This window comes from Platalea leucorodia (genome assembly GCF_965183815.1).
Source record: "Platalea leucorodia genome assembly, chromosome: 2".
In the NCBI taxonomy this organism is placed as follows: domain Eukaryota; kingdom Metazoa; phylum Chordata; class Aves; order Pelecaniformes; family Threskiornithidae; genus Platalea; species Platalea leucorodia.
In genome coordinates this window covers 79,712,999-79,735,468 of record NC_138824.1, presented here as the reverse complement: position 1 = coordinate 79,735,468, position 22,470 = coordinate 79,712,999, and the positions used below count along the sequence as shown (strand labels likewise).

At 44.8% G+C, this 22,470-nt stretch overlaps 1 protein-coding gene across 4 annotated transcripts in view; it reads right to left on the bottom strand.

Annotated features, from left to right (window-relative positions):
- Window positions 1–16,033, bottom strand: part of TBL1X (transducin beta like 1 X-linked) — a 205,561-nt gene extending 189,528 nt beyond the window's left edge. For all 4 annotated transcript variants that reach the window (XM_082337750.1, XM_082337748.1, XM_082337752.1 and 1 more), the window contains exon 1: window positions 15,702–16,033. The gene's annotated coding sequence lies outside the window, so the exon portion shown is untranslated. The remainder of the gene's footprint in view (window positions 1–15,701) is intronic.
- Between the last annotated feature and the right edge of the window lie 6,437 nt (window positions 16,034–22,470).

Below are 22,470 nucleotides of genomic sequence, written 5' to 3'. Positions count from 1 at the left end.
ATTCTTTGATGTAGAAGACTTGAAAACACTAATATGTCATTTCCCTTCTCCCCAAACACACGTAAGTATACCAAAAGAACCATGAATAGCAACTGTTCTTATAAGAATGTTTTTCATGAAAAGTTCACTTTACCTCCCACACACATCAAGTTGACAACTGAGAATCAATTCAAAATGTAAGCACCTACGTCCTAAGACAACCCCCAGTGCTCAGTTAACAAGTCTGTCATCTGCTTAATTTTGGTTTGGTGAGGGATGTTGAGGGTTTGGGGTTTTTTTGTGTTAGTTGACTTTCATTTGTTTGTTTTTTTAAAGATTCATCAACATGACAATTTGTAGCAAATTATTAACACTTGCAGAACCAATTTCCTCTTTCAGAAAGGCCCCTTCTCAATTAAGGGTTGAAAACCAGTGCTGTGTAAATGCTTACCTTCCAAGAGATCACAGCCTCTTTAAGATACTGTTTTGCTACCATCCTCAGCCAGTCCTACCACTGATAAGAACGCCCGAAAAGATCAAACCTGGGGAAAAGCCGGCATGCGTGCCTCTCTCTCTCTCTCCAATAAAACCGTGCCGTATCAACACTGTTGTTTGCTCCTCTCTCTCTTGCTCCCTCCCCGCCCCGCAAAGGAACATAAAATCTAATAAGCGAAGTGAGATCTGCAGGATCAAAACACAATTTATTTCTCACCAGCGTGATGTGGCATACACGAACACCTCACTAAACATCACTCTTCACAGGAAGCAGACTAGCCTAGAATAGGCTTTGAAACTATCAGGTTCAAAAACTGTGAAACCAATCATGAGAGAAACCTTTTTGAAACAGCAATTGCAACAGACCAACAAAAATCTGTCAGTTGGGTGAGGTGTTCCTCCTGCAAGGACCAAATTATAGTCCTTTTCTTTAGCTTATTATTATTTAACTATGAAAGATCTCTTGAAACTGTAGCTTACTGATATACTACAAACTATCTTTATGTTTTCACATATTCTGGGAAGGTGGGGTTCCTCCCTACTTTGAACAGAGATCCAGAAAGAGACAAAGTTAGATGCTGGTACAACTATGTAAATGCACATATTACTCACTGGGGTTGAAGAAATAAATGAAGTACTAAAATGGCCTCGTTCCATCACAAGCTGCATGCTCCTGTGACAGGGCCCTACTGTTCACTTTTATTTTTTTACTGCATCAGCCAGATTTATAACTAAGATTTCTAGGAAATTTTGTGAAATTAAAAATAAGTACTAATTCAAAATTCTAAAGAAAGTAATTAAGTAGTATCTGTAGTCTTGAACAATTAACCCCAGAGTGTTTTGCTAGGTCAACAATGTAAACTTGTTATATTGCAATCAGCTGTCAAAGACTGTTGTTACTTACAAAAAAGATGTTAACCAAAAGTTTAAACGTACATCTAAAATTTCATTTCATAGTTTCTGTGGCTTGAAATTAATTGTCGATATTTAAACAGCCTAGAGTATGCTTCATACAGGCCCACATTCTCAACCTAAACAAAAAGAGAAAGAAATGAGGAGGAAGTCTAAGCTGCTATTTTACAGGTCCTAAACTTCCCTGTGGACAGGAACCGTTCATCACATTTTGTTCTTCACATCAAATTTCTTTTAATAAATATCTTCCACTAAACTCTCGTCAACCGGCTTGCCGTTATTTCTAAGCTACTGAGAAGAAAAAAAAAAGAAAACCAACCCCCAAGCCTGTGCAATTTGCATATAATTCTTATGTAGTAAAGTTCATCATCTGATACTACTAATTTCTAGATCTTCATACACATAATTAATATGTAAATCTGTTCAATTTTTAGAAGCATTTGGGAGTTTTTTGCATTAGGTCACTATACCTCATATTCTTGTTTCTTTAGGGTTTTTGTTTGTTTAAAAAAGAACAAGGTTCCCAGCTCCTACTATTTCAACCACAAAACATCTTTTCATGTTTTTTAAGGTAGGAAATACTTGTAATAAATACTAAATCAAACCACCACTACAATAATAGTACATCTTCCCACTACATCAAATGTTACATTAAATAAAACGAAACACATATGGGAAACAAACTTGTTACCAACTTACAGTAAAAGCCCCCTAACTTCAATACAAACCATACACCACCTTGACAGTCACCCGTATTTTAAATGTGAGGAGCTGCTTCTGATGATCAGGACCAAATTTTGCCCTTTCAAGAAACATATGAAGATGGAAAAAAACCCATCTATATACAGACTAGCAGTAGTCACTTGGTAGGATCTTTTTCTTTAAAACACGTTTAAAAACACTATTTTATTTAACTTAGGGGAAAAAGAGGCAGGTGATCTTCTGTTGTCAGAACATCATGATGCACCCCTGTATTAAGACTAATCACTTACCCAGGTGCTAAGCAGCCACTAATTCCTCTGATTTCAATCGGAGCTGTACCTACCCAAAGCTTCTGAAAACCAAGCCACTTACTTAGATATCCATATTAAAAAAAGTTGGCCTCTTAAAGCAGCCAGCTAGTACCGTGCTGGAGACACAAATTATTAACAACATAATCATCGCGAGCCATAGCCAGTATACAAACAGTCTTGAGTGTCTGTCATAAAAGCACAGAAATAATGAGGTGCAGGTAACCTTAGTGTTTACTTCCATTTAGGTTAAACTCAACCGTCTGATCTCGCCTGACAGCAACCCCAAACAACCTCTGGCTTTAGATCCAGGTCGCTACATGACAAGAGCAGTACTTTGTTCCTAAAAATGTAGTCAAGAGAGAGAGATTACCATGTGTTTATCCAAGTTGCTGGTGGTCTAGCTGAAGTAGCCTACAGCTTTTCCAAAAGCAGTTTAATGCCTCTAAACGCCAATTAGATGACATAGTCACTACTATGCAGGAAAGTTTTAAGCAATTAACTGCCTTTGGAAAAAAAACTGTATTGTCTGAATTACCTTTTGCACTGCATGTGCTAGGATGATCTTAAGACTGAAGGTAACAGCTGTTATCTCAGTGGGACTGTCTTGTTTTTTGTGTCATAATTATAGGGTAATATTTCTGGAGGGCAACAAATTTCGTTTAGAAAGCAGAAACAATAAGAAGTTGAGCCACATCAGGTCCCAGTGACAAAGCAAGCTGCTGGAGTGACAAAGTGGCATTACCACACCACTTGGGAAAAAACAATTATGGCACACATAGCATATAGCTTTAAGAAACCCAAGGAAGCAAGCTTCAGGGAAGGAAATCGCATGTATACAAACATTGATAATAAATAATAATAAACAGAAGGTCTGTTCATTGCATTATGCAGAACCTGGAAGAAAACATTATTTATCTGCCTGCCTGCTCAATCTGTACCTTAGTGCAGGCTGCAGGAAATAATTTCCAATATTCAAAAAAAAAAAAAAAAAAAAAAAAAAGACATGCAGGTGGATGGTTTTGTGTATCTGATTTCATCAGAGCTCTGAAACAGAAGCGCTGGAAACCAGAATGATCAAATGAAAGACTACAAAGCAGACTAAACCCACCTCAAAATAGACAAAAAAAAATGCATGTACATACACACATTACATGGATATCAGAAAGAGGGACTCGTCGTCAGCTCCTTGAGCCAAAGGTTATCACGCTGAAAACAGAAAATCTAGTTAGCAAAAATATTTTGATTATGTGACTTTCCCTTTAGAATAAACTAGCAAGAAGGAAGGAGTCAAATTTACTTTGTCTTCTTACAGGCAATTCTTGAAGAAAGTATAGCAATAGTCATAATTTTCAGTATTTCTAAAAATGTCATATTCTAATTACAAAGTGCTGTTAATCTTTATTCTAATGCACACACACAAAAAGGTAAAATACAGTTTATTACATTTCAATCTAAGAGATTAACACATTAGTATTTATTTTTATTGGCAGTGTGCCCAAATACCCCAGATCTGCAAGACTGATAGTGAAAAGGAAAATATTTCAGGCCTCAAAGAGATCAGATCTACGATTGCCTGGAATGTGTAAACAGCTAGAGCCTGTTTTACTTCCCACCCCCACTCTCACCATACACACCTCCTCTACCTAACCCCTCCTAACATTAGCGCGGAGTGCTGCTCTCAAGCAGAGGAGAGAATGAAAATGTAGTACCAGCAAATAACAAAATTCCTGACATTTTAAGATGCAAGAATTTGGATTTACTGAAATGCAACGGTACCATATAAATGGCCTGAGTCTAAAACAAAACCAGTACTGCATAAGACCCTCAAAAAAGAAAGAAAAATCAGTTGAGCAGGCTTGCTATGTGACAGACCTGAGAAACACAAACTAAGGGAATCCAAATGCTCCTCTGTAAATTATTCTTTGTGCAACTAAAGATCAGCCAGATCTGTGTTCTATCAGAGAATACTGATCACAGCCCTACAAAAGAGAAGGGATATTTTCATGAAAATCTACACAATATAACAAAACTGATGCCAAAATTTAATGTCGGTATAAATTACCTTCTGTGAAAACAAAGATTATTACTTGCATAATGATATATATACCCACAAAGCAGTAAGTCATAAAAATAGATATCATCACATCCTAAGAAGTTTACAATATAATTAGATCAGTGTTTTTTAATCTCTTTAAATTTGTGGACCTATAAAGATATCTTGTACAGTAAATTTGAACAGAATGACAATAGGCGTCCTTTTTTTTTCCCCACAGATCTCTAAAAAAAACAGCCCGTGTGTCCCCTAGCAGCTTGCAAACCACAGTTTGAAACTACAGAATTAGAGAACTGGTAAATATTACTGCCATTTTTTACCTAGTAGCTTGAGCCTTCAAAAAAAAGACCAAACAAGAACATAAAAAAAAAAAAAGCAATTAAAACATCTGATCAAATGGCTGTGTATGATGGGAAGCTCAGAAAACCTGAGAAAATAAAAAAGGAAAACTTGGGAGAAAAGAAATGTATAGTATAGTACAGAGTCAAACACTGAAAGGCAGTTTCATAATGTTGTTTACAAATAATAGGTCACACAGCTCTCGTACTTTTCCTTTCTTTTAATTTTACCATTTTTATGAATGCATTTGGCTAACATTCAAAAGAACACATCCATAGACTAATGAGGGTAAAATGCTGGCTGAAAGGAGACACAAGCAAACGATCTGTCAGTAGAAAATTTGCAAACAGTTGAAATCAATAATAAATTCAACCTAACCAAATGCAATGCATACAAACAGAAATTAAAAGACTGAGGCAATTGGCAAATACATAAATAATGCTTCAGGCCACAGGGCATACTTTCTCACATACGTTAGCACATTAAATAGGCTGGCAAGACATTCACTCCACTTGAGACACCAGAGAAATAACCATATGTATTTCCAAAGACAAAAATAACGATTAAGACAATGCTAACAGCATAAATAATTATATATTTATGTAAAACAACTATTTGTAGAATGTTTGAGTCATCAAATGCAAGAAGTTTGAGTCAGAAAATTTATTTTTAAGGTTAGAAAAATAAACGCGGTGCTCCTTCTGCATAATTTTCCTTATCCACTGTTGACAAACACAGAGCAACCACCCCAGAGAAAAACAGTAAATTAAAATAAAACACATACACCACATCAGCAGTACACAGACATACCCATTCTAGGGGTTTTTTTTAGCATTTAGGAGCAGTGAAACCTTCATATTTATTTCTGTGGCCAGCATCTAATGTGAAGGATGAAGCGTTGCGCTATGCACTGTCAGGCTTCTGCCTTCCAACCAAGCCTCCCTGGCGTCAACCAAGCCAGCTGCAGGACTTGGACCTCCAGAAGGCTTTGCCTAGCTGGCATTAACCAGTCGGCTGAGGCAGGCTTGGTGCTGTACAAAAGCAATGATCCAAACTGCTGAGATTCACCGCAGAATGGATTAGAGAAAGCAAAGCTTCAGCCTCTGGCCAATGCAAAACGTGCACGGTGTACCTATCGCTGCATGGGAAGGCTGGCACGTGGTCTCGACAGAGGGTATGGCATTTGTAATCCTTACGCAAAAGACAAGCATCAGGTGCCGGACCTGACGTGTTGGGCTTCCTATAGGATAGGTCACAGTTGGCAGAATAGTTCCGAGACTAAACATGATCTAGACAGGCAATGACAAGAGCATCCTGCCACTGCTTGCCAGTTGCTTTATGGGTGGCTGCTGCTAGAGTTTCTCAGACCCTTTGATGTGGGCTGGCCTGAGAAACTAAGGGCACTTGACTGAAAAAAGTCATACGTTCCAACCATCCACCTAAGCTGGTCACTTTTCAATGTACGTGTTTGCAACCTCCAATTGCTAAGTCTTACACTTTACACTGCAAAATACTAAGCCTGAGTAAATTCTAACATAGCCAATGCAGCTCCTGCACGTTTTAAAGAAACTGGGCTCTAAATCTCGACTTCATGTTTGTCAGCTACAGAAACTTCAAAGAACATTGTGAGGATTCAGATAAGAATGGTATTCAAAATAGATCATGGACGTTACGCCATACAAAAAAGACTACTTATGTGGGCTACGGGAAAGGAGAGGGACACCACAATCTCTGTTTCATTACAAGAACACTGACTGTCAGGACTAAAGCTAAAATCACACACATCATCCGTCGCCTTAAAAAAGGCTCAGAAATGTTTACTTAATAAGTCAAGAATCCATGCTGCCATCACATAAGGCCTGATCCTAGAAGTCTCCTGCACACGCCAAATACGTTTTTGCAATATCAGGCCATAGCTATATAACAGGATTTGTTGAATGTTCAGAACACAAATGTATCATCAACTCTGTCCTTGCCAGAGCTGACAGAAAGAAAAACTATGAAACATAGAAAATATCCATTAAAATGAAACCTCTTAAACTTCACTAGAAACTCCAGTCGTTTTCACTGGGGGGAGAGGGGGGCAGAAGTTAAAAAAAAGAAGTGTTTAAAAGCAATTACAAAGAGGTTTGAAAAAAACAACAGAGGCTTGTTCAGAGGCAATCTAATACCCTAAACCCAACTCTGTTAGCCAAGAAACTAACTTACAGATTAACAGATCAACAAATTAAAGCAATCATTACTTCTAACTCTAAACTGGCCACCGAAAGGGAGACAAAACTTTTTTTCATAATTTTGTTTTGATATTTTGCTATCCTAATTTATAATCTGATGGAAAATGCGATTGCACTTTAGTAAGCAGAATTTTACATTCACACTTTTTAATAAACTAATAACAAAATAAATTGACAATGTGTTTTGATCTTTAAAATTCTTCAAAACCACTCATTAATTAAATCTTCATAGTTCCACTATAAGTTCCATGGTTCCACTATAAGTGGAATGTAAATCATTTACCCAGCTGTGGAAAGGCGTGCCCCATCAATTGCCTCGTACAGATGTTAAGGAACAGATTTTTTCTTTTAATAGATATATATTCAAATTTACTTAAAAAAAAAGGGAAAATGTTGTACTTTAAAATAATCTCATGGGAAAAGGAATATAGGAGCAAACAACTACGAAAGTGTTCACTGTAATTATCTGAACACTTTTAAAATATGTACAGGATACAGGTCACTATGTATTTTTAGTAAGAGGAAATTAAATTTCTTTCTTTCACACTGGACTCCATGTACATAAACACCTGCTATGCACAACAAACCTTATCTACAAAGCCACCATTCATTGAGTATGATCAAATTGACAATGTATAATTGCATTTAACATGTTGCCGTTAGAGAACACAGAACCCCTCCGTGTTTTGAGTGTTTTTTAACCCAAAATATATGCTGTTGGTAATGTAATAGATGCAGTGAAGAATATATTGCTTACCCTAAGCAAAATTTAAAACAAAAAATTTAATCCAGCTGTGAGCACATACACATAGAAACATGCAAAACATTAGAAAAACCAGACACACACAAAAAGCCATTGCTATAACCACAAAATAACACTAACATTAAAAAATACCCACATACCATATATACTACCATCATAACACTGAACACAGTTCAGAAAATTCCTAAAAAAATTTTTTTGGTTACTTGACGGTCAGCAGGTTAAAACCAGTGGAGCCTAGCTTTTGAGGTGAGCTACTCCCACTAACCTTCCTCCTTCTTGTAAACTGCCCATCAGGGCCTAAGCTACACTCTATTTTTTAACTAACCTCTACCCAGCATTACCAGACTAGGTAGTAAAGACACGATAGTGGTCTCCCAGAAAAGTTGATTTCATTCATCAGCAGTGAGAGTAATCATTATGTTAATGCTTTAGTAAATTTGAGCTGTATGTAATAAATAGGTTCTTTCCTTCCACTCTAATATCGTATTTAGGGCCATCCTTTCAGCTTGCCTTATGTTTTTTTCCAAGCACATAAAATCCTGTGAGAATGAAGCTGGATGAATTTTTACGATACACTGTCATGCACTACTTTTAAACTAATTGGCTCATTTAAATTAACTGGTTATGTAAGATACTTATTGATACAAGCAGAAGTATCAGAGCTGAGCGTGTTTGGGTTTTTTAATATAAAAACAGATTCCTATATCTAAAAATGAGCATTGTTAATGAATTATACCATCAACCCAAAAAAACCCAGTAATAGTCAACATGGAAATAAAAAAACCTTGAGTACCTTTCACAGAATGACACAAAATCTGTCTTGTGAACACCATGCAATGTTATTAAAAATGTACCTGCTTCTGTTCTTTACTTTCATTTTTGAGAACTGGGATAGGAAGGAAGATGCATTCCTCATTAGAATAATCCTCAGGCCTGCCTTTTATCTGTGCCTTCCAGATTACATTATTTTAGTTTAAAAGCCAACAAATTAAAAAGTAAACTATATTAACTACACAGAAGTACAGAAGCTCTTTCATTAAAAAAGGACAAAACTCCATCCAAAAAGTAAAAAAAACCCCAGCAGTCAAAGTTAAACTACAATGAAAGAGAGCTGAATGCGTATAATTGGCAACATTACCAATACCTTCTGAAAACTTAGAAAAGATTTTGTGTGTTTCAATCAATTCTGTAATCAAATTAATTCCTAGAGGTCTAGTTCATGTGTGCATGTAAATGGGCTCAAGAAGAGTTAAGTTTGTTTTGTGACTGTAAAAAGCACCAGATAGATATCCTTGGAAACTAATCCCCACAATATGAACAGGCACTGTCCGTGCCTGGCTTCTCTGTCGTACCCCGTAAGCAAAGCTCAACCCTATCTGGGGAGAACTCTAGGGAAGACAGTAATTTCGCCTCGATCTCTCTGTTGAGATAAGGGTTTAAATTTTACTTTTAAAAGCAATCAAAAACCTAACAGAATAAAAAAATAAATGAGGAAACAATGAAGCTATTATAATTTTGAAGTTTGAAAACACCCCTCAGCCACGTACGGTACCCCTGTTGTCACCTCCTGGTCTCACCACGTTCAGTCAGACATACGAGCACAGTATGCACTCCTGACTTTGCCACATTTCAGCAAGCACATAATTAAAGGGTGCCGCCCCTCTGCCTTCTCCCAAAACCTGACGTCCAGCCTGGCCCAGTCCTGCATTCATTTTGCTGGCTCTGCACAACCTCAGGTGCTGCTGACTGGGGCTTGAAACCTGAGCGTATCCTAGTTCAGGGTTTGAGAGCCTATCCATTGCACTCCAGCACCATTCTCCAACCTCAGGGTGACTCCTTTTTTCTCCAAAGCTACTTTTCGGACTACCTTAAGGCTATCTACGTACACGTACGTGCGCATGCACACACATACGGCAATTAGTGTAGTTCATTTCAAACAATTAATATTTGTGAAACTGGTCAACAGTTCCAACTGAGACTGTGTGCTAACAAAAGTCTTAGTACTAATGGGTCTCTGGACGCACACATAGCCTCTGCCAGTAGCAACCAGACTAAACCCACTGGCATAGACAACAAGCAGCTTGTAGCTGCTAAATGGCACTGAAACTATCATATGGTTATAACGATTCCTAATTGTAAGTTACCAACATACACGGATTTGCAAAAAAAAAAAAAAAATCCGTATTTTTACTTCACTTTATAAAAATCTCACGTATGTATTAAGTGTACACTGTCAATTCTTTTGGAAGAATGTCTTCCCAATCATTTTGCTGTAGGCTACAGGGTTGTGTTCAAATTGGCACAAACTCATCAGTGGACACTTCTAAGCATGAAACGCAACAGCTGTATATATGTTAATCATAACAATGCAACGGCTTCCCTTCAGCGGTGCTACTGCAATGTGATTATTCTGTTCAGAAATATAAATCGTAAATCGTTGGCTTCACTCTTGAACTACGGAGAATATTCTGCACAGTCTCCATTCAGTGGTAGAGGATTAATGAAGGGCAGATAGTGCTATACAGCAAAATACAGCAGAAGCCAAAGTTGTACATCCAGTGCAGTTTGCTGCCTTCAAAAAGGAGCACAACAAATGTATTATTCTGCAGAATGACAAAGGGAATCTATCCACCAAAAGAAAATCCTCTTTGTTTTCCTGAAGATAATGTCAAACGATATTTTCCAAGTATTTTTAATGCCTAAGGGAAAAACACTGCTTCTTTGCCGTATCAATAATTTATTGTAGGTATGGGAAAGTTGTGTTGCAATCAGAAAAAAAAATAAAATCACATCTTTCCACCTAACAAAATTATGATTTTATGTGAGAAAATGCATTCTAAACCCACTACATAGAAGTAAGAGGTTAAACTGTAACTAAGAATTAGGAGATCAAATGAAATTTAGGTCAGTAAATACACTCACATTTTGAATGGCAGTGGAGCAATGTATAGAGTAACCGTTACATATTAATGGAGAACATTGCTTTTTAAAAAGCCTTGTTTCACCCTCCAATGGCAAAGAGAGTCAATAAAACTCAGCACTTAATTAGAGAAAAGTATTTTGATGAGTGTATATAAATATATATAATTATTACATGTTATTAGTGCTACTCGTCTTTTCATAAATAGGCCACAAGTCGTGTCATCCAAGCATCAAGAGGCACTGTTTTGTCCACGTGTTTAGTGTACTGTGTAACTTCTCACAGCAAATGAGTAAGATTCAACACCCAAGCCAAATGGTATTTATGCAATGCACTTAGTTAAAATATTAAAATAATTGCTTCTTCATACTACAGTACTATTATCATGATTTTACGCTGAATGGATACCATAGGGTTCTTGGCATAAAATTCTGTTATAACTTCATATAAAATTATGAATCTCTACATGCACTCCAATTTAAACAGGACAAGCAGACATGTATCGACTGTCTGTACTACAAATAGAGAAGGTCAAGAAATGGGGTTAAACACTGTGATGCCTCTTTTATTGCATAAAGTCAACAAAATTATAAAAATGGAAGCCAAACCACCAGACACGCCTAACCCCAAGCCTCTTTTCCTACTGCAGTCATTTACCCAGAATAAAGAAAGGGACTGGTGGCTGGGACCTGGACAGAGGATTACAGAGGCAATATACAGACTGCATGTACACCCATATACTCTTCTCTCCTCAAACAACAAATGAAGAAATCCAACACCTGCTACTGGAGTCCAATATTTTCAAAGCATCAATATCACTTAAACTAAATACAAACATGCACAACAAAAGGGATGCAAGACGCCTGTGCTCCTTAACCTCCAAAACCGGCCACGTATCCATAGTTAAACTTGTTCTCAGTTAAGCTCGCAGAAGCAATGTTTTATATTTCTATGGAATTACTAAAATACTAGTAACTATTATTTATATATCTCTGTCTAGGATAAGATCTCTACACAAGAAGAAAACTGGCAAGAAACGATGACCTTGTCTTACGAGACTGAACATCCTTCTTTGATTCTGCCTAGTTTTTACACAGTCCTAACTTCAGGGGGCTTCTTGTGTTTGTAAAACAAAATACTGTCAGTCATTCTTAAATGAAATGCCATGATGTTAATGACCAGACTGCTACACACAAAAAAAAAAAAAAAAAAAAAAAAAAAAAAAAAAAAATTCTCTTGTCTACCAAAGAAAAGAAAAATGACTTAAACCCCATTTTTTACCTTTGGACTTTTGTTTCAGTATCATTAACATGACAGATTTTGTATTGACAGGAAGGCTGCTATTCCTATATAGAGCCATAGTTCCAATGTTTTTGTTTAATTTCAACCAACTTGTCCAAGTAGGCCATTTGGTAGAAACCTATAAATGGCACCCAGGGGGTCTGGGTTCTTGCTGTAAAGAGGTCAGCTATTTCCTCCTAACTAAAAATAGGCAAGAGGAGGGAAGGGAAGCGGGAATGGAGTTTAATTTAGCAGCTGAAAAAGAGTTTACAAAATTACTTCCATCTTGCCTCATAATGAAGATTATGAAAAAAAGGAATCTGCCCTCAAGAGTTACAAAACCCCGATCGTTTTATAGGCAGGCTGGTGTACATAATCCAAAATAATACTGGGAATTAAAAGAGTAATAGTGAAGAGAACACAGGGTACAGATCACATGTCACAAAGGCGAAAGGATGCCCACACCCTCTTCGCGCAGAGCAGCCCGATTTATCGGCAGCAATGCTGCCAGGTGTTAACAACTCTCCTCTCTCCTACCAGCTGAGGTCACACTGTTGTCCCGCAGATAAGGCACTACGATCAGCTGCTGTTCCCCTGAGTCAGTTTTTTCCACCATTTACCCTCCTGGCTTTTTGGCTCCCTCACTTACGCACATTACAACCTTTTCAGGGCAAGAACCATTGTCTACGATATTCCCAAAATGGCCCTGATTTGGATGTGGGCCCCTTGGCACTACTAAAATACAAACAACATTGGTTCAATAACGACTACAGCATGAATTCTAACACTGGACTCTAACAGAAGCCAACAGAAAGTAGCAAGAGCTAATGGCACCGAAGCACGCACCCACGCGCTATCTACAGCGATCGCCAGGCTAAAGCCCCGGGATGGGTTTTCCAGCCTCATCTCCATGATGAACCGAATTCAGCGTATCGCTAAATCCTAAGCGTATTGCACTGCTGACTTATCTCAGCTACCAAGAAACACATCCCGCCTGCGCTGAAGGACGTTCTCCTCTACCACCTTCCAAGCTCGGGGATGTAGGCCTTTAATGACTGCCACTGCCGGAGCAGCCTCCGTTCAGGAAGCTCTTTCCAGGAGGCACGACACATCAGACACATCAGACACATCACGTGAAAACAGGTCTACTTCTGGCCCCATCGAGAAAAGCCCATCTGTAAATAAATGGGAGGCCCAAAACTGGACAAACTGGCGGGGCAGAAGCCTGACAATTCCAGGCGCAGACACGTCCCCCTTCCGTATCACGGATTTAATTTCTTTTTGCTCTTTCGTTACTCCTATTGTAGAGCACGGAGGACACTTGCCACCCGCTGAAAAGAACAAGAAGTAGCATAATTCACAACAGTGGCATGACAGAGGACACTGGAGTTACTTAATCGGGTGGGGGAAGGGCAGAGGATGTATTCAGATGACAACTTATCTGCAGAGGGTTGGGTGGTTTTTTTTTTTTGTCCTATGAGACTTGGCCAGTTGTGTCGTTGCCAGTGTTTATATGTACGTGCAATTTTTAATCCTCTTTGCTTCTGAAACACACTTTTTCATTGTAGGGGGAAGAAAAACAACCTTGGTTGTTGCTTAGCTTGCTGAAGGTGTTAAACTGAGATGACTACAGCAGCTCTGCTCAAATCTCCACCGGTTTTACCATCATTGCATGTAGCCCAAGAAAGGTTTAATGTATTTTTAATGTGATAGCATCCTCCCCCTCTTGCTTTCCTTTTTCCTCCCACCCCCTCCACAAACCTTCTGTGGGAAAGCTTCCCTTTTACTACCACTGTCGTTGAGATGTTGCAATTATTATCTGTAATTGTTTAAAAAAATAAATAAATAAAAAACCCCAAACCAATGCCGAAACACGCTAGGACAATCCTGCTCTCTTGCCAACAACATCTGCTATCACAGAATGAATATATTTGCTTCAAAAACTGCCCAGTGTCTCTGTATTTGACAGTACACTAACTGTAGGACAGGAAGAGGCCTAAATCCAGCATGTGCAGCCACATGGGAAGCAAGGTATATTATATTAAATCTTGTACATGCTACACAAGCAGTCTCAGTTAAAGAATTGCTAATAAATGGGCTAAGGAAGAAAGATATGACATTATATTTGTCACGAGGAAAGACCTTGTATTTATTACCTACAATCAGATTTCCCTCCGGCACAATATATTTGTTTTCATACTATTAGCCTAAAATACCAGTCTTGCAATTTTAATTTTACACTCCATTTTATTCAAATCATCACTCGAGGAGCGCTCTTTCCAATGGAGTATTTCAGTTTTCTGCAACATTACGCTGCAATATTTTCTTTTTTCGCGAAACACTCGATGAGCTCCGCCAAACAGACCGCTTCCCCTCCCCCACCAACACACACACACGCATCTACACTTTAAGACTTGCGCGTCAAGAAAGGAAAAAAGCCGTACAAATGCTCGGGGAGAACGGCAAGAGACATGTTAAGACAACATAAAGGAAAGCCTTTATTCAGTCTGAACACCGACTTCGAGAAATTAACATGCAAGCCTAACTTTTAGGGTGTGGCTTTGTGTTTTTCCCCCCCTTTTCGTGCTGTGCAGGATGCCTCCTCGCCAACCCAACACCATATAATCAAATAGGTCAAGGGTCACTCGCTTTACATCACACCACACCGATATGCAGCCGCGCGCCACACCGAACCGAAGGCTCGGACCCACCGCCGCGAGGAACCCGGCGCCGCAAGATGGGGGACAGGCTGGGCGAGATGACAGCAAGCCGAGGGGACGGCGCCCACCGGCTTCCCGCCCGCCGGGCGGCTGCGCCCACCGCCCCGCCGCCCGGCCCGGCCCTTCCCCCGCCGCCGCCGCCGCCGGGGCGCGGGGCGGGCGGGCCCGCAGCGCACCGCCGTGCAACAGGTCCGCAGCGCCCGGCCTCCGCCGCCCGGCCCGGCCCGGCCCGGCCCCCCCGGGGCTCCCCCGGCGGCCCCGCCGCCCCTCCGGCAGCCCGCAGCGCCGGTAACGGGGCCGGCAGCGGCAGGCATCACCGGGGGGGGCGGGGGGGGCGGGCGGGGGGCGGGGGGGGGGAACTTGTTTACCTACTTGGAAGTAAACTTCGCTCCGCCGGAGCGATCGGCCCCGCCGCCCGCTGCTGATTCAAGCCCTGGCGATGAATGGGATCCCCTCCCCCACCCAGGCTCTGCAAACTCCACACTTGAGCGTGAATACCTCGCATTTCCCCCTACCCCCCCCCCCCGAGCATTTCTCCTTTTTCTTTTTAAAAGAAAAAACACATTAAAATACTATCTCAGAAGTAGGGAACCGCTCCAGAAACTGCCACCCCCCCCGCTCCGGGGTCGGTCTGCAGATGCAAGCGCACCCGCCGCCGGGGCGGCAGCCCCACACACAGCTCCTCGGCAAAAAAACCCACCCAAACAGACCCCAAAACGCCCGGGTTCAAAAAACTTCGTCATAACAGGCAGCGCCTGAGCGACCCCCCGGCCCCGGGCGGGCCAGCCCGCCGGGCCCGGGCAGGCTGCTGAGGGGGCGCCGGGGGGCGGCGGGCCCCGGCCCCGGGCTCGGCTCGGGGGACTGCGCCGGGCAAGGACGTTTGTCACCTCGGCGCGCCTAAGAGAGGGGAAAAAAAAAAAACACAAACCCAAGAAAAAAAAAAAAAAAAAAAGGGTCCCCGGGATGAATAATCCGCCTCGGAAACTCACCTCGCGCAGCGGGCGTTAAAGGCACAGCTCCCGCTCCGGCGGGCGGCGGGGGAAAGCCTCAACTTCTGCGGGCGGCGCTGGCGGAGACTTTCCCCTCACTTGCCGCGCATGGTGCAACTCCTCTTCCCCCGGGGTCCCGGCCGGCCTGCGAGGAGACTGTAAATCCCCCCTCGCCGCCGCCGCCGCCGCGCACGCCTCCTCCTCCCCCTCCGCGCGCACGGGCGGCACAAGGAAGTCCCGGAGAGTGGGAAGGGGAAAACGGAAAGTTTTGGGGCGGAATGGCGGTCAGGAGGTGCCGCCGCTCGGCGCGGCTCCGCCGGCGGGGGGCGGGGGGGGCGGTTGGCGGGGCCGGTGCGGGCGCGCGGCGGCGGCGGGAGCGGCGCTGAGGGGAGCCGGCCGCGCCCGGGGCCCGCCGCCGCCGCCGCCGCCACCACCGCCGGGCGTGGAGGGAGGGAGGGGAGGGCGGGCGAGCGGGCGGCGGGGAAGGGGTGGGGGGGCACCGGGTGGGCGAGCGGCGGAGCCCGGCGGGGCGAGGAGGGCCGGGGTGGGGGGCGAACCTGCCGCGCCGCGCCCTCCCCCCGCCGGGTGCCGCGCAGCCCCACGCACAGGCCGAGAGAGGCGACTCGAGGCACCGCGGGTATCCCCGGCGCCGCCAACGCCCCGCGGGGTGCCCTCGGGTAACTCCCGCCGCCCGCTTCCACGCGGCGGTGTCGGTGTGGCTGCGCGTGGGCACCCCGCGCCCCCCCGGAGCGGAAACCCGGGGACAAACCGGCGCGCGCGCACACCGCCGCCCCCCGCGCGCAGGCAGGACAGCCCCCGCCGAGGCGCGCGGCGCTGCCCCCCTGCCGCCCCGCGCCGCCAGGGACACGCGTGGCCCGCGCCCGCCCTCCCCCACGCACCTACGGCGCCCGGGCCCCCCGCACGCGCTCCCGCCGGCCCGGCGGCGGGCGCTGACATCGTTGTTGTTGTTGTGATTTGTAAGTGCGGGGCCGGTGTCGGCGCGCGGAGAGGTGCTCGCGCCCGGCTCCGCAGAGGCCGGCCGGCACCGGGGCGCGTCGCCTGAGCCTCGCGCAGATAAACAAGAGGAACGCATCGTTATTGTTACTATTGTTATTGTTACTACGACGCTTGGTTTCGCCCGCCGAAGCGGGCAGGGTGCGATGACCCGGGCGGGACGGGCTGCCCAGGCCCGCGCTCCGCTCCCCGGGCCGGGCCGGGCCGGGCCGGCGGGCGCGGGGCGCTCCCCGCTCCCCTCCCGGGGCCGCGGGGGGCGGCCGGGCTGAGGCGGCCTCCATCGCTGTGAATCAGCAGAAGCGGGCTCTGCGGCCGGCGGGTGGGACCGCCGCACCGGGGGGCACAGACGCCGCGGCTCCGCGGCCTCCAGCGTGCGCGTCCCGTGTCCCCACCGTGTCCCGCTCCCCGCCCCACCCCCCCGGGCGGCGGGAGCGGCGCGCGGCCCCGCGGCGGGCGGATGATGCAACGCGGGCCGGCTCCATGTGCTTCCCCTCCCCCGCCCCGGCCGCGGCGGGCGCCGGGCTCCCGTGTTTTTTCCGCCTGGAGGGTCACCCGGCGGCTGATTGATTCTCCTTTCGCCCTGCTCCGTCATTCGGGGTTGGAAAGTAAATAACAAGTTGACATCATTACCGCGCTCCGCAGTGCCCCGCCGCGCCGCGCCGCTACCGCGCGGCGACGAGTAGCTGCGCACGCAAAATCCCCGCCGCGCCGCCACCGGCAGCGGGACCGCTCCCCCTCCCCCCCCCCCCCCCGGTGCCGCCCCCCCGCCCCCGGCCCGGCCCGGCCCACGGCGGGGGGAGGGGGCAGGGGGGGTCCGGCCGGTCGCAGGGGGCCGCCGCGCTTTTTTTGGCGGTCGCGGCCCCGCGCCCCCCGCCCCCCCCCCCCGCGCCCCGGCCTCATGGCTGATGTCGGGCAAATAATGAGATTATCTGGGTGCTGCCTGGGTGTCTGCCTCGGTGGGCTCCTCCCGGGGACGGCGAGACTCGCGCGGCCCCGAAAGTCGTATTTATTATTGTTTTTTTCCAAATGACCTTTCCACTTTTTTTCTTTTTTTTGGTTCTATTTTGACATTAAAGGGAATTTCATGCTCATTATACATTTAGCCCAAAGCCTACATATGTGCTGTCACCAAGAGTTCTTATGGAAAAATATGATGTCATCCGAGGCAGCACAACAAAGATCATTGCTACATACATCCATGTATGTGTTGAAATGAGAACTCTCGAAACACTGGGAAATGTTATTGCGGGCTGATGTGATTAATTGTCATATTCGGAGCCTAGAGATTGCAGCGCAAGGCCATCAGCACTTAGACAAGACGTGTAAGCAAATGTCTCCCATCTAAATCAGCTCCCACTCGACTTACTTTTTTTTCAAAAGCAAAACCTACATTAGGTTTTTATTACTTAACAATGTAAACAAACAAAACCCCCTCCAGATTTATAGTGAGATGGCATTGAATTTTTAGTTCTGGTGCTTTTTGTTTGTTTGCTTGCTTGCTTGCTTTTTTTTTAAAGTCCTATGAGCTTACAAATGAGGCAGACTCATCAGACAACGGTCCCAAGTCAAGACTTGCGTAGCTTCCAAGGCTTGGTCACCCAGCAAGGAGGCTGGGACCCTTCCCGCTCCTCCTGCCTCCTGTGGAGAGTGATTCGGCTTTGGTAAAATCAGGGAAAGCTCCCAGCCCCTCTGTTAGGCCGGGTCCTTGCCGCTCAGCCCGGCTGGGCTGGCTCGGCGCCCAGGAGGGCTGCCCGGCAGCAAGCGGCAGGGCAGGGGAGATGTCCTGAGCCGCAGGCTCCGGTGCGGGGTGGCATTAGAGGTCTGTCCCGGCTCAGCCTTCTAAGCCCCATGTTTGATTTTTCACTGCTGAGGAGCAGCACGTGCTCGTCCTACGCCGCCTGGGTGCTCTGGCCGTACAGCTACCCCAGTGCTTGAACTCGGAAAGCCACTGGGTCCCAGCTGGGCACCCGGCCAGCGTGTCCCAGGCTGGCCAGAGCCCGGCCAGGCGCGCTCTTCTGCTGAGCAGGCAGGGAGACAGAGCTAGGCAAGGAAAGATGGGGTGGCGGGGACCTGAAGGTATGGCGATGGCAGGGAGATTAAATTGCAGCCTCACAGGGACACAATGAAGTGTCTTCTGCTCTTTTTCACCTGGGCGCAGCCGCTGCCCCTCAGCAGGGCAGCGTTAGTCCTGCAGGAAGCAGGCCGAGCAGAAGAGGGCCAGTCTGCAGGGCCGCAGCTGCCTGCCTCTCCTCGCCTACCTCTCCTCCCTCCCTGAGCCGGTTCCTACGGCCGGTCCGAACGGGCTGTACGTAGCGGTGCCCGAGCAGCAGCAGCAGCAACGGCAGGCATGGTCTCGGCTACGCCGGGAAGCCAGGCAGGCTGCAGCTCGCCCCTAGGGAGACGAGGTTAAATATTGATGTGATGCTTGCCGAGAACTTAAAATGAAGTCTATCAAGGAAGGCGTTTTTTTTCAGGCTATGCTTGGTTAGGGGAGCAGCACAGAACCCATGAGAAAGACTTGGGTTTTTTTTAATTAAAATGAAAAAAAAACCCAACTACAAAGTGACGGTAGAGTAAAAGACAGAAGAGGGAATCGCTGCTCTGGCCATTACAATAATTTTGGCCTTTGTGTAAGAGAAGATCCCAAAGCGACCACATATAAAAGAAATCACCAGGTTTTTAAGAGTCTCGGGTTTTTTCGGTTTCATAACTTGTGACGCAGCGGTGGTGATCGGCGGCACTGCTGCGGCCCTGCAGCTCCAAACGAAGGAAGTCAGAGCTGTGGTTTCTTACCCTCATTAAAATGGAAACCCAAACCTGAAACAATCAAAGTCAAGGGCTAGCAGGGTTGGCCTACTGTGGAGATAATGGGATCATAAAGACAAAATATTTTGCATTTTAAAAGATGAAAGCCATTGTTATTTTTCTAGTGCTTCATCATCCTGTATTGTGTTGATAACTGTTTCTAACTATGTTTTCCCCCCACACCATGTTTTTCTGTTCTCTGACTATACAGATGAAAATAAGTTCTCTTGAATAAGTGAATCATTAAAAAATAAATAATTGGTTCTACTTTTACGTAGCTGTAGTTAAATAATTCTTCTCACAAAAGAAGTCTGAAATACGGATGAATTATTTACTCCTGTTATGAAATGTAAAAAATGTGGATCTGCTGATCTCATTAAGGTTTTAAGAGAAGTAATATAAAAACTTCTGACACGATAGTGAAAACTGAACCGGTGTTTTAACTTGAATCGACGCCTCCAGACTATTTGGATACAGGTGCAGCTTGCAATTCTTACGTTGCAATACATAGATATTCTAGAAACTGAAATGTGACATGTTAGCCACTAGTTCTGCAACACTCAGAAGTATGTTAAACATAAATGCTTAGCTTTCCTGTTACGAGTTGTCCCGCTAGGAAATTCGTGGTGGGAAAGTAAAGACTTTTAGCACATTATTATTATTATTGTTGTTGTTGTTTTTATTTAGCACATCTGTGGAGGCAAGCTTGGATTTCTATTTTGTGAGCATCTTTACAGTATTTGATATTTTTCAGATAAATGTTCTCATAGAGTCACTCATGTGAGCAACTGCTCCGCAGCATCAAAAAACGGTTTCTCATTTAGCCACTTGTTAATACCAGGAGTTTCAATTTTAAAAGGAAATTCTGATTGACTAAGATACTTTCAGGAATTGAGACCGTCACTGGTATTTTTTTTTTCTTCACATATTACTTCATTGACATCTTTGGACTTGACTGAAAGCTTTTGCTTAATTCACGAGCACTTGTGCAAGCAGACCTCTTCCGTAAAACAACATTAATACAAATCAAAAAGCAAAGTGGGAGACCTTGTTTCAAAGTTTTTGGAAGGCAAAACTGTCAAAAATGTTTTGATTTTGCAAAGCAAGCATGGTCTGATCCTTCTTCTATCCTCTCTACCCTTTTTCTCCCCATAGTTTGCTTCAGGTGGCTTGTAATACCTGCACTTTCTAGTGATATTTTTTCATCCACCCTATCGAGACGTGAAGATCTAGATCCCTTGGGCTCTAACAGGAATTCAGTCTAATCTAATAGGAATCTAATAGATCCTGATAAGAATTTTGATGCTATTACGCTGTTGGAGAGGTTGCAAACTGGGATGCCCTATTCATAGTTTCTTCCCTGTGCCATTATACAACCAATGCGCATCTTCCGCTGCTCAGGGACGCTGCCTGTTAGGTAAGCGTTACGCCGAGTGTATTTTTGCTTCTTTATATAAGATGATAAGACTGCATTCAGTGATTCTTCTGAAGTGCAGTTGCAAAAATCTAAATAAGTTAGGGAAACATTCCTATTTACTATGTGGAAGATATTGTTTAGTATGTGGAACGTGTAATTGTTATTACTTAAGGTAAAATAAATCAGAAACTTTTTGATGTATGTAATCTATGCTCCTCTGATCTATTTAGTGGGCTGACACGAAGGGCTGAGCTAGCTATATGTGTCCCTTAGGTCCTCAGATGGAACAGAGATTTTTTTATGTTGCTCTAATTTACTCATAGAGACAGTTTGGCCTCCAGCCAGTCTGGGATAGAAAGGAGAGGGAGGTGATCATCTCTTTCCTTGTCTTCCCTCATCCATGCAGTGTTGCATGTCCCCAGCTGTGCTGAATTAATGCCTGGGACAGCTTATGATTTCAGGCCTTTTTTCCTCCCATGAAAGATTTTAGAAGAAAAAGCGGTTCTACCTAGGAGGTGGCTGCAGAGTGAAACACCTAGAGAACTAGCGGCATCACATCTCCTGTGGAGAAGCCAGACTTACGCAGAGGTGGTGCTATGGATGTGAGAGATGTTGGCCAGGTATCATCTCCCTTAGTTGCTCAGGTATTCTGGAGGTATACAAGCCCTGAGCGCTGTGGCGGTGCTGTCAGATGTCTCCCCTTGTCCTGTGAGGATAATCTTACCCTCCGAGGCCAGCAGCAGGAGCAGCCCTGCTAGCGTACTTCTCAAAGTGGCTAAAGCGAGGTGGGAACCAGGAGCCTACCCCTGGAGAAGACCTAATCCTCCTGAAGAGTTCTTGTTAATATGGGTTATAGAAAGAGCCCAGTGGGGACTTTGTCAGGAAAGCCTCGAGGAGAGCCCAGTCCCTCACACGAGGAGTGCACACACAGAGCAAGCCAACAAGAGTTTCGCGGAACAAGACGTGGCTATGTCTAGATAAGCAAGTAGCTCAGCGCAGGTGGGTAGGACGAAACAAGTGGTTGTAGGGACCTAACATCTGCACTGCACCAACGTCAGCCTCCAGATGCCTCTCGGGGCTGGGGGTGCCTAGCCCCAGGCTGGTCCCACAGGCTGCCTGGCAGTGCTTGGCTGGAGCACCTCGGACACCCTCCTGAGGTGCACCGGCTGGGTTAGTTTCGCCCAAGGGGAAAGCAGTTCTCATGCTCAGAAACTGCTCTGCTCTGCGTACTGAAGCACAGCACGGGGGCAGTCAGGAGATTCATTTCAGAAGTGCACTCCTGATTCAGACTAAGACCAGTGTAGGTGCAGTCTGCGATAGTTCCCTGTTTCTATTGACATGGCATTGTGTAATATTTCACACTTTAAAAGGTTCCTCTTCGTTCAGTGGGATTACTCAGGATTTAAAGCATGATTCACTGTTGGAAAATGCAAGACATATGGATTGCTTCCCTTGCCAAATGCAAAATTTTTGGTTCAAGAATTCTAAGATGGCTTTTCTTTACACCATCTCTATGGCTACTGAAGTGCGCAA